Below are 17761 nucleotides of genomic sequence, written 5' to 3' on the forward strand. Positions count from 1 at the left end.
TGGTCAGCCAGGTGTTAGTATAATGTGACTGGGTGGGATATCATGCCACGTGTCTACGGATGATGGACTATGGATGTGTTGCTGGCAGTTTCTGGAGCCATTTGGTCCCTCCTGCAATACATAGCCTCATATCAAGGTACCTATAATTCCTACCAAACCATTTGGGCAAACTGCTTCAAGCACAGAAACTGCCAATCAAGACATCTGGGATCATCATTCGGTTGCCAGTAAACAGGCCCGGGTCCAGGGCCGGGCCAAGGGGGCCCAGTTGGCCGAGAAGTGACCTATACTCATCAAAGATGCACCCTACTGTTTTGGCAAAGGAATTTTTTATCTCAAAATTTTGACCCAGAAACACACAAGAGGCCACCATTTCATACCTGCCTCCACCCCACCCCTCACCCATACACACACACATCAAGAGGAGAGTAACCTCCATATCTTCCAGATTTAGACCTTAAAATGCACCAGAGGCAACACTTTCCTCCTTGTATTTCAAAAAATTCCCTGCCCCCTCCAAAAAAAATGGGCAAAGGCATCCCTCCAATACCTACCCGCTCTCAGCGCTCGCTATGGGCCTCGGCGGTGACGTCTTCGTTTTTATGACTGGTGCCCCCAGTAAAACAAATGTGGATCCGGGCCTGGTGTAGTTGTAGTATTAACAGCTATTAAGGTAATCATTGCAAAATTTATGTTGTTAACCTCCTAGTTGTCCTACTTTTTTGTCTGCAAACCTCCTGTTCTTTCCTATTTTTTGTGTAGGAACCTCCTACTTTTCTCCTACATTTTTGCAAGGCCAAGCTGGAAGGCCTTAAAATGTTACTGTAGTCCAAAGACTGTCAGTATTGAAGGTTTCCAAAGTACCCTTTTCCTGTAAAATAGGATATAAAATGTAATTATTCTTTGCTGTGCAGTTTTCATTTCAGGAATTATTTATAGCAAAACCATGTTTTAACAGTAGATTTACACGATGGTCGGTTATACGTCGGGCGTAATAATTCAAAGAGGGTGCAGTGTGCAATTTATACCTGCAATAAATCAATGCCTTACTTAGATGCATATCTTCCCTTCTCCTTCAACTCCTGTCTGTACCATGCCAATTCACTCACGTATGATTTACTCCATTTTATCTCAAAAGTCAAGTTAGGTCTGCACATGATGTAGAAAAAGAATTATTTTGTGTTTGAAAACACTATAGTTAAAAAGTAAAATATATGTACCCAAATTACGTATGGCCGTCTTCACACAAATTGACAATTTTTTATGTTGAAATTTCTGACTATTTCTGCATTTCATTTCATAGTAGAATCTTAGTGGATATAACAAACTTATTTTAATGCAGATGTGTTATATGTATAAATTACATCATTTCCCTTGGTTATCGCCCATATTACACAGATATACAAGACATTGTAGAGTTTGTTAGTTGTCATACTGGATCAAAGAGTATGTCCAAATATTGGTATATTGAGAAATATACTGGTATTATGAGGAAACCTCAATCAACCACTGGATGCAACATATACCTGTAACCACATAACTTTGTATTAATATTTGTCAATCCCTGCTGAAGGCGTCTAATATTATTTGGGCGTTGTGCTTCCGGATATTTATCTGTCGGTGCACCTGTCCATCCGAATATGAAAAAAGCTTAAAATACAAAAAGTATTTCAATTAGAATAATTAAACCTCAAATTTTTATTGATTATTAGCAATGGACCTTGCCTAAGTTTTATTTACATTCCTAGTAACAGCAGAGTTTCTCCCCTTGATGTGTATGAAAATAAAAGAACATGCTTACTTTAGAATTTAAAACAGTATTTCAGTTAGAAGTCACCAAACCTCAGATAATTAGAAGTTTCTACTCACATTTTGCAATTCAAACATTTCAAGTTTTCTAAATATGATGGACATGACACAGATCTGACAAATACCTGTGAGGGACAATGGAAAAAAATAACAATGTTGTTCTCATTCAGTAGTAATAATGATTTCAGATCCATCAGAAATTCCTCAGTACAAGTTGCTGTAAAAACGCCCACACTAACTTGACAGCACAAGCTACGTATTTGTCCAAATTCTCGATACTTTTGTCGAAATTTACAACCCCTGAATTAATGTATGTCTAATTTAATTTATTAATTTCTGTATAAGTCATTTTGTTGTGAAGGAAACAGTCTGTGCTTTTATGTAAAATTGAGACTGACAATTTTCAGGATTCATTTCTTTTTGTTTTTCACAAATTTGCCTGAATGTAATAACTAGTATGGTATTTCATTTGACTGTCAATTTACAATCAAGGGTCCACTGTTAACATTTCATGTAAACTATTACGTTTGAAGATTAGTATGCATATATTGTGTGTAACTTAAAATACACTTGAAGTGCTCTACCTCTGCTACAAGGATCGCAATCTCGTGAAAAAACATTACGGAAAATTAGACAAATCTGTGAAACAGAATTGTTGTTGTACTTGATATGTGACAGTATTTGATATGTGAAAAGAAAATAATTAGAAACATGCTAAATTGGAATATTGAAAGATTTCAGATTTCGATATTCAATGGCGACGATAGTGCTATTTCAATCTAAATGTCCTTACCATTAATATACATTGTATACAGTGTGCCTCATCATAAACAATACGACAAAACATTTCCTGATATATCTTACTAGACAGAAGCTCTCTACCGAAGTCACTGGTGACTGACTCTGGTGTTGAGAACAGCAGTGTTACATCTCCTCTGATAATCTTTTTGAACGGGATTAAATATATTTTAACGAAAAGATGCTAATGAGTTTATATGCAAAAGGCACGTCGAACTTTTGATTGGAAAACAATGCCATTTTAGGTTCCTTGACTGATTGTCCGTTTAGGCATTTCCATATGTGAAAATTAAACATGACCAATTTAACAAAAAATTCAAATATGATCCATTACATACATTTATAATTACATTACATAGCGTCATTTTTTATGAAAATACGTTCAAAGCCGCGTTACATTGCGGATGATGTACAATGTATACAAATTTATTTCATTTGTTTTATAAAAGTTGTTCGTATTAACTACAATAAGGGTTTCTGAGTTTTACACGAGATATCATAATCTTGGCATGCACGAAATAACAACATTGTAAATGTATCAACTTAATTACGGGACTTCATTGAATTTATGTATGTATTTAGATGATTTATGCATAAGTTAATAAAGTATATGTTCTCTTCTGCTCTGCTCTATTCTGTAACCACGCGTTCATTATTATTTCACATAAATTGCCAATAAAGCCAGTTTATATTTTGATTATATACACGCTTACTTATGGTCAACACCGATAACGCATACGGGCAACTCCAACGGAGGTTGGTTGTAGGACAGTGCGAAATTACGAAAACGCTCACATTCCAGAGATTCCCTAATTCTTTTATACACATACAAGGGGCTCTTATCCAAATGTTGGGGACGTGTGTTCCCTAAAACACAAACACTAATTTCGTAGTCAGATAGTGGTACCACTGCGTGCGCTCTCTGTCAGTTTCAGATAGAATTGTGGACCTTCAAACCGTACATTTGAAATTACCTCCATATAGTATTATATGTATAACAATTTGTATGCAATTTGGTATGTGATGGCCGTGTCGTTTTACGTACAAATACAGTCCTCAAAGGCGTAGCCATGATTTTCGACATAAAAACAGTAAAAGGATGAGTAACTGTAAAAGTTGGAAGGTGTTTCTTTCTTGCAGATTACGTATGGGGGCATCCACAAGAAATCTCGAGAACTTGTCAAAGCAGGACTTGAAATGGATTTGTTAAAGAAATATAATTCCGAAAAAAATTCAATTATTTCTTAGGTGCGGCTGACTACCTGTGAAATGACCACTCCTTAATTTTTATTTGATAAACATCACAAACGTTAGAGTCGAAGCTAGCAGAACATTCTGACTAAATGACTTGATGTCTCAATTGTGGGCAATCAAAAATGTATGCTCAGTTGATTTGACAGAGTACGGAGAGGAGGGGTCACGCAGGCTACCTCCCATCTCCTTGTATGCTCCCTTATCTACTAAATTTTTTGTATGCAACCAGTTTGCAAACTTCAACCGCAGTAAAAATATCGCTGGTCCTTTTAAGGTAATAACTACTCTAATCACTGCTCTGAATACAGACTATATTGGCAAGTTAGCGAGCAGAAAAATACAGGAAACATACAGAAATGGCAAAAAAATGTATGTTGATGGAATAATGTGTGCACCTCCGCCAGATTTTCGCATGGATGTATTTAAATTGAAGTAAAAAGAGGATGTTTTCGCACCCCCTCTCAATACGCCATTATACCTATTTCATATATAAGTGATATAATAATGTCATTATGGTACAGATTAAAAGCAAACCTGTGTATGGCTAGTGATACCACCGTCAATCATTCTTATTTCAAAATAAAAGTGGAACAGTATAAAAGTAACAAGTGTTGTAAAACAACAAGACAAAGAAACGGTCTAACATATTAATAAACTAACTCACCTTAAAAAATCAAATTTATAACCGTTTCGCTCGCTTTTTAACTGTTCATTGGAACAGTTTTCCCGTCCGAGCTAGGCACAACAAATTCATTTGGACGTCAAAAACTGAATTTGATTTGCGATAAGGAATGTTAACGGCGATACATGGACAGCAACGTGCTCCTGTGTAGGAGCTAACTGCAATAAAAATACTATTGAATGCATGGCCTGGATAATGTTTGGGCTAATATTAATGACATTAATACCATCGCAAATATTTTTCACCTTTAATCAATGACAAAAAGGATCAAACCAAGATGTAACCACCCAGTTGAACTTAATTTGACATAGAACTATTCTCTAGTTAGAGAACATATATACGTAAGATTACAAATTCTCAAATATATGAGAAAACAAGAAACGTGGAAATTCCATGAAAACCAGGTTTTCAGTTGCATCACGCCAACAGGTTCTTTAAAAACGGTCATATTCTATTTTACATCTATTTTTTATTATAACTATTGCCAATTTTTCTATTTGTAGTTACCCAATGACATTAAAATGACCTTTTTTCACCAAAAAAAACGAGAACAATTTTTTTTTTGATCTCGGTGAGATTTGAACCGGCACCCTTCCATTCTACAGCACAAAAATCTTATATTTTATTTCAAATATGACCCTATTTTGCTATTTTTAGCTACAATGACCTTGACCCTGATCCAAGTGACCTCAAATACATTCCCAACCTTTTGTGTTTGATAGAAGCTATCTACACACCAAGTATACTGACAATTAGTGCACCCAAACTAAAGATATAGAGTAGAAGCAATTTTTCTATTTTTATAAAGTCACCCCAAATATCATTCATACCTAATTTTTCTGGTAAGCTTGCTGTACACAAAGTTTGATGGCAGTAAGTAAGTCTAAACTAAAACTATAAAGCGGGAACCACCTTTTTGATGATCACACTGAGAAAAAAAATGTATTTTTAGTAACTGTGACCTTGACCATGACCTTTTTATCACAAAAAAAAAAAGAAAAAAGGAAAAAAATTAGATCTCAGTAGGATTTGAACCGACGCCCTTCCGTCCCACTGACTAAAAAGTGCTTTTGTTCTAAACCACTGCGCCACCGTGGAATTTTCTAAGTGTGAAGATTAAAAAAGTTATCCTGACCTTGAACTTGACCCCAATGACCCAATATACAATCCCAACCTTGGTTTTTCTATAGGCTACCTATAGGCCAAGTTTACTTTAAATACATCATGCAAACTAAAGTTATTGTGCTGAAACCATTTTTCTATTTTTAGCAACAGCGACCTTGACCTTGACCTAAATGCAATCCCAACCTTCGTCTCCTTACCATCTATCTACAGGCCACGTTTGGTGTCTATAGTTTGTTCCAAACTAAAGTTATTTTGCGGAAACCGAATTTGACGCCCACCCGCCCGACGACATACCCCAATCTAATAACTGGTTTTCTACGAAAATCTGGTAAATGATATAGATACATACTTCAACGAAAACTAGGTTACTGGCCTATCTATGTTCCTGCCGCCTCCCTTTGTTCGTTAATATGGCAATACGTGTATTAAAAGATTGGACAGAGAAGTGCTCTTTAACGGTACGCACTTCCTGCTAGGATTTGCAAAGAACAGGATGTGCTTGTTACAATCACTTAATTAAATAAATTGTAATAAATAATCTTTTCAATAAAAGAAAAAAGAAAACGGGGGCGTAGGTGCGGTAGCCCCATAAGAATAAAGAAAGTATTTATTAAAAGTACGTACCGTTAAAGGCAGGTTTCCCAAAAGATTAACTGTCATTATCACTTCAACTACAAATGGCAATCGTCATGGAACAATGCTTCGTTCAATAAACTTCATGATGTTAAACCTACTTTTGGTGAATGGCACCAAGGGAACAGATCTGTTCGCAGGGAGGAAGTTATTCTTTCTCGTTGTCAAATAGGTCATACCCGTTTGACTCATTCTTATCTTCTGAACAAAGAACAACCTGAATTTGTACCATGTCAGACATCGCTTACTATTAAACATATTTCAATATTTCAGTCGACTGTGTTGACTTCGTTCCACAGCGCAGTACATACTTTGACGTTTAATCTTTGAAAGAGTTGTTTGGAAAGATTTCAGTCAGCAATATCTTGTCCTTTTTAAAGCAGATAGGCATTTATCACAAAATCTGAAATCATATATTTTTCTTTACACATTTTGCAATATTGTTGTTTGTCACTAATATTTTAACCCTTTATATACGTTTTTGCATAAATGTTTTTAGACGTGCTTTACAATTTACTTTACATTTTATATGTTTATACATTTTTACATAATTGTTTTTTAGAGATGCTTTACAATTTACGTTTTCAAAGCGCTTGTTTTCGGCGATATATGGCCTTTTTGTGTCTGTTCGCCGTAAAATCTAACTCACTCACTCCCTCACTTCAGCTATATTTGTTTACAAACAAGACATATAATTACCTCATCAAAAGTCAACGGAAGGGCAACGTAACAACCATTCTTACCATAACCAGTTGGTAAGAGAACAAAAACATATTTTTGGTTAGAAAATTATTCAGTATTTTCTTTTGTAAATCTTTGAACGTAAAATTTATCCTGCTCTCTCCAGATGCGATGACGTTTTCCATATTTTCCGCCATAATATGGGAAAGAGCGCATGTTTGACCCCAATAGTTAGCATTCATACTTGTGACGTCATTACTGTGTTTGGCGATTTGAAGAATGGCGGCCACTCTGGAAAACCAGGTCGAATTTCATGGGTGAGAAAAACACTTCGCCAAGTATTTCTGAAACAGTGAACGCTATTCCAGACGGTGTTCATGACACCATAAAAATAGATTATGTTCCGTTGTCTTCACATTTTTTTTCACAAACTTCATTATTAAGTTTGCAGGAAGCATTCGTAACTCGTGTTCTAATATTTTCATTTTATTTTTGACAGGAGTGGCCTATGATATCAAACGGCAGCATGTCAATACATGCGATCATCTTTTTAGACGGAGTAGAAGCTATGACTAGATCTTAATAGGATCAGGCAAACACAGAGATGTTGTTACGACTTAAGCTTAAATGCAATGCAACAAAACTATAAAAAATCTATGTGAAATTATAATTGTCTGAATTGTGAAGTTTGATGTTTTTGACGATTATGAATTGACTCTGTAACATCACACTGGCCATAGCTTTCGCAGATGCGGTGGTTCCAAATGTTTGCTTAAAAATCTCAGTACTTTTTCAAATTCGATGTTTGAAAAATTTCAGTTAGATCACAGCAGTGGTAAGCTTTTAACACTGGTATTTACACTGGCCATAGCTTTCGCAGAAGGGGCGGTTCCAACGCCGCGGCGGTGGAGGATTCGTCGCAGAAGCGGTGGATAAATTTGGCCGGCTGAGTACATTAAGGTAAGTTTTCTAATGAGTTTTCCCATGTTTATTCACGTTTGAATGAAAACAACCAGTGAGACAAAAGCCCACATGTGTACTCTTCCAGCCACAAACACGTAAACACTTCTGTACAGTTTGACGAGGGACTGCCGTTTTTGTAGAATTTCCATCAAAAATGGTAAAATATTGTACAAGGCGACCCCTGACCACGTTTGCATCAAATCATAAGTATGGCACTGTCAAGCAAAAACTATTTCTAAGTAATCGGTGAATTTTTATTGCAGGCATATAAGATAATCAACCAAAAAGTGATTCCAACGCAGCGGCTGTGTGTGCGACTGCTGTGATCAAACTTAAATTTTTCAAACATCGAATTTAAAAAATATTAAGGTTTTTAAGCAAACAGTTTACTGCCATACTTTCATACGTTCGTTAATTGAATGTTTGGACAGCCATTGTTCAGCCTTTGTCCATAAAAGCGTAAAACAAAATAATAATCTTGAAATCAACTTGCAAATGCAAAGTATCTATGTCTAATAGGTGAGCGTACACGTTACATAACGGACAATATAGAAACCGTCATATATGTTAATGAGACAACATGCTTATGAATGAACATATGCTGTACATTTTGTCCATTAAAATAAATATCCTTATTATTCCATCCGGAAACTAGATTTTTATCTTTAGGAACATACATGAAGTCACACGTGTCTAACCCTTGATAGGTATTAGCAGAAAACGTGCAGACTTATCCTACAATTATAGTAAGATTGGTAACATGGAAACTGTGACAAGGATCTAACAGGAACAGTCATGTTCAAAGCGCTCAGTCCTGAAAAAACGAATCACTGCAGAAGTGTATATTACAACTATGCAGGTAACTGATACGGACACAAAATACTTACATAACGTAAAACGAGGAGAAAACAAGGTCAAAGCACATAAATATGATTCACTCACTCGTAATATGTATCCATGTTCCAAAGTTACAGGACAAGGCAAGCAAATTAAAGTTATCACCAGCTAGGTTAATACCTAACATTCTTGCATACCAGACGGGGATTTCCTGTATTTTTACCGGTGCTGGAAAAATCCATCTTACACCCCGGGGTGTAAGATGACTCTCGTGCTTTAAATGACGTATTACGAACTACATATATGTAGAAGATTTATGTAGTTATTTATATTTTATTTCGAAAAACGGAATAAAAATCCAATACCTTGACAGTTCCTCTTTGTTCCTGATAGTATATTTCTCGATTCAAAACACGTTGTTTTATAAAAAATTCATAACGTTACGCTGGAACTGATAAAACAAAACCGGAACTAAACATTGTTATTTGTCTTTGAAACGTCATGACGTCTTTCCTGTTTACGGACGTTGATTTCCCGCGCTTTGTTTAAATACGCTGCTATAAGAAATAGTTCTAAAAAGAAAGCCGTTCGACCGATTTTATTTTTATTATTATATCTTTATATTTGTATGCAAGAAAAAGATTCTGTCACTGGTTATAGGTTCAGATGGGAATATCCGGCTCTCGGGTAACTGTTTAGGCGGTAACTCGGTAGGAACCTCGTTACCGCCTAAACAGTTACCCTCGAGGCCGGAAATTCCCATCTGCAACTACAACCAGTGAAAGAATCTTATACACGTAATCCTTTGAAACAACAAACTTACAGAGTTAGATAGAATAATTAGTTTGAAAATACTTAATGATCCTGAATCTCCAGAAATTATGGAAACACTTAATAAGAGACCGACATTTAATGGCCACCACACGACACTTTATTACTGCTGTTGTGAATGTTAATCAAATCCGTATGAAGATCTTTTAAAAGTATAAAACGCAATGATAGCAATCTCCAGTTTAGCGAGTCTGTTAAAGAGAGGCTATAAATACATGACATCCCTCGTTATCCTAGGCGCCAACTAAAGTGGCTCACAATTACATTAATAACAAAAAAATCCCAAAAGACCAGAATTAATTACAAAAAAAATACTGATTCATTATATTAAATAAATTACAATACATTTACTTTAAGACACATGTAATTATCATTAAGAGTTGAATTGAGTGAACAATTTTGTCAATGTTTTGTGTTAAGAGCTTAAATAAATCGGGGGAGTAATAACCTAAGTTCGAATGAACATTTACAAAAATCATTTTTTAAATTATGTCCTCCAAAAAAAAAGTAACATTGTCATCGATACCAGAACAAATGTGACGAATTACACCACGTGCATTAATCTAACGCAGGAATAACACAATAACATCTGCAGAATCCCGCTAATTGTTCTATAGCATAAAATACGTAAAGCAACTAATAAATGAATACATTATTCCTCAACGTCAAATTTCCAAGTATTGTGCGGTAATGTCTGATTGAAGTCATTTTGTTTTGAACCATTCGTTTTGGGACCATAATGCTTTTACGCTTTGCCACGGAACGGGCAGTTTTAACAAGGTGTTTAACTGCACGTGAGCGCGAGAATCTCAGTTAACACACATTTCCTCTTCTGTTAAAACAATCCCGAAAAGTGACAAGAACAATAGTTTTGTGCTAGAATTTATGAACAACAATGTTAAAATTGTTTCTTTAACATTCGGTTAATCAGATACAAACAAAAAGTCATACATATATTGGACAAATATAGCGTGGATACCTATGGTGGTGACGACGCGAGCAGTGAGGCATGTCTGTATGACAGGTAGGATGATATTGATCATCTGGCGTTAGTGGTTAAAACATGCTCGGATACTGCGCATGGAAATCGAAATTAGACGCGAGACATCGCACTTTGAAGCGTCCATTCATATGTAAAAAGTAAAAATATAATTCTGAAAATTATCCTTAAAAAATTGATTCTTTTCATCGTGAAGAAATGGTACATTTTGTAAATTGTTCAAGGCATGCCTTTAGCCAGCCACAATCATTATTATGTGCAAACTGGTCATTCAATAGACGGCATGAAAATGGTTTCAAAATACATCTGTCAATATGTGATTTTGCATCAAAAACAGTGATAAACTTTTAAGATTCTTTCAATTAACGTACAACTGGAGACAGAAACTAGGATTCCAAAGGTAATTTACACCCTTGCAAATTTCATGGTTTGTTCAGATTCGCAGAATTATATAAGATTTAAAGTTGAAGCTTTAAAAAGGTGTTGAACCAGACACTTCGTATTTGTATTGTACAAATGTCTATTACAGCCCTAAATCTTAAAATACTTAAAGAACTGACAGCAGCATATAGTTCCATTTTTCCACAGGCGCATATTCCCGGTGTTCGTAATTGAATTACCAGAGACATGCATGATTTTATGATAATTCCAAGGGGCAGGGTGTGAAGTGGTTGCACACTTGGTTCAAGTGAGCGAAATGGTTGCAAACTACAAAATGGCGGATATTTTCTGAAATCATCGCGTGTTCGCTTGTTTTTTTTTATCAGGTAAGTGGGTTTCTATTGTATTTTGAACTCTATGGATATGTGCATGCATCAGATCTATGTCTACGTCACACTCGGTTTTGTGTTTCAGCGTTGAAGATTTCGAATTTTCGAAGTTATTAAAGTTATAAAATGGTTTTGTTCATGTTTTGATATTTGAATTGCGTCGTTTCTTGCCGTTTTTACATTCTAATGATCAAACTAGCCTGTTTTTGGGCCCTTAAACGAGACAAAACAACTAATTATGAAGTATTCTATAAACATTTGGCTCTGCATGTTTTAGGGATAGTGCTATACCCAAATAAATTTTGTTCAAGCTAGTTTCTGTTGCAAACTTGTACTTCAAGCAATTTCTGTTGCAAACTTTTTCTGAAAAATTAGTGTCCAACTCTCAGAGAATGTTTATTGTGCAACTCGTGTACATTTCTTTTCTGTTTAGGGTCGTACATTTTTATAGCATCAAATGGCCCTTTGATATTTTAATGTAACGTTTTCATGAAACCTGGTAGGATTAGGGTTAGTGTTCCTACATAATTTTAAAGTATTCCCTGTTAATAGATTCAGCTGTCTAGAATGCAAGCAGAAATAAAACTAAACTTTCGGAGATATTGTCTATAGGTGCATTTTGTCTTTTGGGTCTTGCCCAGCTATACACACTATACAGACAACGACCTTAACATATAGTTGTTTTCTTTCAGATCTTTTCAGGTCTAGATGCTATGAACATCAGACGCTATTTTGACCCGAGAGCATGAACATGAATCTTCATTAGTTGAACATCCTACGCTAACACGTACATCAGAAATAACCGTTAGGTAAGTGTTATTGGTATCAAAGACAATTTGTAAAATTTTGTAAGCCTACTCTTATTTTCTATTCCTATTCTGAACCAACAATTTTAGCAACCTAAAGTCAGATACATTTTTTTGCGTAATATTATAGTAAACACAAGCAATGTTGGTTACCAACCAGTAATAAAAAGTAAATTTATTGCAGTGCCATAATACAGAAGACATGTAAGTGTTGCTACAAAAATGAATGGCAAGGACAAACATTGAAATGCAGTTTACTTGCAAAATTTATTTTAATTGTTAGAAACAAAACAAAAGCGTCAAGTTGCAACAGTGTATAATGTTGTATGTTCAGTTTTTTATATTATATTAATTTTGCATTACATTGCAATATATTACACAAATTACCAGTGTTACTTTTTATTGCAGAGATCACGAGTTTAACCGAAGGAAAGGAAGCGTACCAAAGTATGGTACATTAGGAAAATTGAGTGATATACCAAGAGATGTTCGACCAGTTAAGTCACATTACAGAGTTGACGAGTCCACTAAGACTATATTTTGAGCGGACTCACAAAGTATAATACAGCGCAACAGCTACGCTGTCTACAGTGGATTGAAATTGATAAACTATAACAAGAAACTGTTCGTCTTCTCTGAAAATTAACAAACATAATTATGATGTTTTCTGTTGATTGCCACCACAAATTTAAATACCAACTCTACTGTTTTCAGTTTTGCCGTAATAAAGTTGCTTGTGTCAAAGATTACATCTTTTTGGATACCGTGCAACTTGGGTTTTGCCTTTTCCGAAGTTGTAGGTGGTACTTCTTCTTTCTGTTTAAAACCATTCAATTTTCCAATCATAAACTTTAAACGACAATATTAAGCACGTGATAAAATGATAGGAACTACATTCATGTTTCAGCAGATGTTGCACTGTAACATAGATGAGCTAAACATTTTATCTCAGTTTTACTCTCATTGTACTTCGTCCATGTGTTTTAGTGTTGGTATCGAATTATTTATTGTTTTGATACACAGTAGTATGACTCATAAGATATTCAAAGACGACGATTTATGTTTCAGAAACAAAATATAAACTAGGCCGCATGTCCGTAAAGGGGTATTTTACATGTATCTTATTACCAACACTCAATAGCCATGTTTTGTATTATGATCATGTTATATCGACACAAGATTGCGCAGGTGGATAAACAACTACTTTAACTTCTAATGAGTTCAAAACATTTTACATCATAATCATATCTTAAGACTGGGATATATTATTTTTGTACATTTAATCTTAGACTAGAAATGAAACATACCGTATGCATTTATGTCATTATGTTATTACATCACTGTTGTATATAAATGTGTTTTTTTTCTATCAAAACTACATGCACTAATATTTTACGAAAAACAGCTTTTATGAACAAATCATGTATCCTGGTCGTTTGATGTTTCACATGACGACAAATAACGTTGAAGCACAAACCGTGAACGGAATTTCTTTTCGCAAATACCACATTCCACAGGAGAATTCCTCAGTCTTGCATTTTTGCCTGAAAAATAAATTGAACAAGGAAATACAATACTGTAGATTTCAGATCGATTGAAATTAAAACACAATTTTGCTATATATTAGTTCGATTATAATATTTCTTTAATGTAAAATATCTTTAACTAATTTTCTGTCAATCATAAATACAGGTCAATGGAGATGGGAACTTAGAATTGGGACTAAGAGACGAGAACTTGTTAGATTACACGGTTTGCATTAAGTAATTTCTTGGGCAAGATACAAGGCTAGTGCACACCATAGCAAAACATCAACCATATTATTTCACTGATCTTCCAAAATCACAAAAAGCTAAAAATAAGTCTCTGCTTTGTGCCAAAGCGTCGTTATACGTGATTAGAAATAGAATTATGAAATTTCGAGGAAAGTTATGATTTGCCTCTTCAATCAGTTGCACAATAAACATTCTCTGAGAGTTGGACACTATTTTCTAGAAAATGTTTGCAACAGAAATTGCTTGAAGTACATGTTTGCAACAAAAACTAGCTTGAACAAGATTTATTTGGGTATAGCACTATCCCTAAAACATGCAGAGCCAAACGTTTATAGAATTCTTCACAATTTGTTGTTTTGTCTCGTTTAAGAGCCCCCAAAAAGGCTAGTTTGATCAATAGAATGTTAAAAACGGCAAGAAACGACGCAATTAAAATATCAAAACATGGACATGGCCATTTTATAACTTCAATAACTTCGGGAATTCAAAATTTACAACGCTGAAATGCAAAACCGAGTGTGACGTAGACATAGAACTGATGCATGCACATATTCATAGAGTTCAAAATACCATAGAAACCCACTTACCTGATAAAAAAAAAAACAAGCGAACACGCGATGATTTCAGAAAATATCCGCCATTTTGTAAGTTTGCAACCATTTCGCTCACTTGAACCAAGTGTGCAACCACTTTACACCCTGCCCCTTGAATTCTACAGGCAACAGTTTACACGACAATAATGATCTCAAATGCAACATTTGTCTGTATCTGTATCTGAATCGAATACGGTGTAGGGCCTGTTACGGCATAGACAGTTTTTTGTCGAGCCCGCTTGCGGAAGCGACGACATAGTTGTCCAAATGGCTGTTCGGTGTATGTGCGTCCGTCCGGATTTGTTTGTCCGTACCATAACTTTGACATACATGGAGCAATCTTGTTTATATTTGGCATGAATGTTAACCTCAGTGAGACGGAGTGTCATGCGCAAACTGCAGGTTCCTATCTCAAAGGTCAATGTCACACTTGGAAGTCAAATGTTTAATTCAATAATGACTTTGTCTTCTTCATGCATGGAGGGATTTTGATGTAACTTGGCACAAATGTTCACAACCATGTGACGGAGTGTCATGCGCAAGAACCAGGACCCTAGGTCTAAGGTCAAGGTCACACTTAGAGGTCAATGTTCAGATACAAGAATGACTTTGTCCGGAGCATTTCATGTTCATGCATGGAGGGATTCTGATGTAACTTGGCACAATTGTTCATCATCATGAGACGGAGTGTCATGTGCAAGAACCTAGAATTACTTCCTTTTGTTGTTACTATAAATAGCTTATATTGTAACTTTTTTATTACTGGTCGTAGGGAAAAATCAAGACCACTTTTCTGTAGTACAGTATGCATGTTACATCCAATTTGAGGTGTATTTTGACCTATCCCTACTGGTAAGGATTTTTGTGTGGACTTAGATTTTTTAAAAGATTTACTTCCCTTTGTTGTTACTATGAATAACTTATATTGTAACCTTTTGCAATCATTTTTTATTTGGCATAAATGTTTGCCTCAATGAGACAAGGTGTCATGTGCAACTCCTAGTCCTTTTGACAGCTGGCGGGCTCGACATGTTGCCCGTGGGCATCTAGTTTACTTTAAAGCCTCTGTCGTGATACACTGCATGATTATCAATTTGATTGGATGACGCATAGCCTTTAAATTCTCTAGGTTTGATATGCCTCTTTACACGAACAGGTAGGAGAAAATCTGATGCTGGAATGGCGGGGACCAAACCCTTAGCCACTTTAAACAGGAAAATCAATCTGCTTGCTGTGCGGCGATCCTGAAATGTTGGTAATTCCAGAGATTTTAGCATATTAGTAACACAGCCGTCCTCTCTAGATCTATAATCTCCACTTATGAAACGAGCTGCTTGTCGCTGATCTTTTTTTAATTTCAGAATATCACGTTTTAAGTAAGGATCCCAGATGATCGCACCTGACCAGTGCTAGATATGCTGTCTTTCTACACTGCGTCTGACAATTATTCAAATTCCATCTAAGTAGAGCCAAAGTGGAGTTTGCTTTCTTAGTTATTATGTTAATATGAGTTGACCAAATCGGGTCCTCTTGACAGTGTTAACCCAAGGTCAAGGTCCTCGAGTAGATGTACAAAATGTTTTAATTAGTTGATCAATTTCTACCACTTGTCCGAAAACTGGCTACACAGAAACAAATGTCTTCTCGCGTTTTCATTTGTTCATTTCTACAATATAGAATACGTTTATTTTATGTATTGATGTCTTCAGGAGCCCTCGAGATATTTTGTTGACACCGCCTTAAGCTGTAAGTTATTGCAACGTATTAATGTTTAATTAGGAAATGCATACTAAGAATAGGTAGACTCCTATTACGTTAAGAGTTTTATTTCTTGGATTACGAGATTTGTTTTCCAAAGTTACAGTAGGAGGAGAAAATAACAATAAAAACAACAAAATCTTGGAGTCGATAAAAATAAAAATAAATATTTCCGGACATATTTTATCTTTTATTTTCATCCATATATCATTTAATCATGCAAAGGTTTGAAAATTATTGACTAGAATATGGGTTCTAGGCATTAAGTAATCGGGTAGAATCAATTTAAACTTAACATAAAACATATTAATGCCTCCAACAACCGGTGAGGAAACATTGATTTTGTGCTACCCATCTGTTAGTCAGTCACAAAAACTCATCCGACACTATCAAGTGAATTTATACACCAAATTTCACAAAAAAATATCACTGCCAAATGTAGTTGTGCATATCGTCGGATTGTTCTAGTTTTCTTTTACTTTTGGTTGAGTTAAGGCCCTTGCTTTTTAAATTTGGTGAATGTTTGGACACTTCTCTTATTCAAAGATATAAAAGACAATTCCGTTCCCGACGCACCGTCATGGACCCTTGCTGCTCTTAAAGATAAAAAAATGCCTTTAAAGCGTCTGAAACTGACCCAGAAATAGTCAAATCCAGATATAATGAAATCAAATCTACATATAAAGATTATTTTCCAATGTTCACAGACGGTTCGAAAGATGATTTAAAGGTCGGCTGTATTGCTGTCAGCCACCTTTATCGATCAAAATTACGTTTGCCAAATAACGCAACAATATTTTTAGCCAAGGCAAAATTGTTTTTAATGGAAACGAGAATTCTGATACTACAGTAATGAAATCCCTTTCATTACCACAATCTAATTTGAATTTACCATATACTGATTTTTAACCAGATATAACTGAATGCATTTAATCTAAATGGCAATCGTCATGGAACAATGCTTCGTTCAATAAACTTCCTAATATAAAATCTACTTTAGGTGAATGGTTCCAATGGATCTGTTCACAGGGAAGAAGTTGTTTTTCTCGTTGTCGAATAGGTCATACCCGTATGTTTCATTCTCAATGTGTACCATGACAAACGCCGCTTACTATTAAACATGGTTTAATATTAAACATGTTAGGGGACTCCGTGGCCGAGTCGCTGACTTCAAATCACTTGCCTCTCATCGAAATGGGTTCGAGCCTCACTCGGGGCGTTGAATTCTTCATGTGAGGAAGCCATCCAGCTGGCGTATGGTAGGTCGGTGGTTCTACCCAGGTGTCCGCTCGTGATGAAATAATGCACGGAGGGGCACCTGGGGTCTTCCTCCACCATCGAAGCTGGAAACTCGCCATCTCACCTATAATTGTGTCAGTGCGTCGTTAAACCCAACAAAATAAAATAAAATAAATATTAAACATGTTGAATCGACTGTGTGGACAT

Source organism: Mercenaria mercenaria, chromosome 7 (genome assembly GCF_021730395.1).
Source record: "Mercenaria mercenaria strain notata chromosome 7, MADL_Memer_1, whole genome shotgun sequence".
Lineage (NCBI taxonomy): Eukaryota > Metazoa > Mollusca > Bivalvia > Venerida > Veneridae > Mercenaria > Mercenaria mercenaria.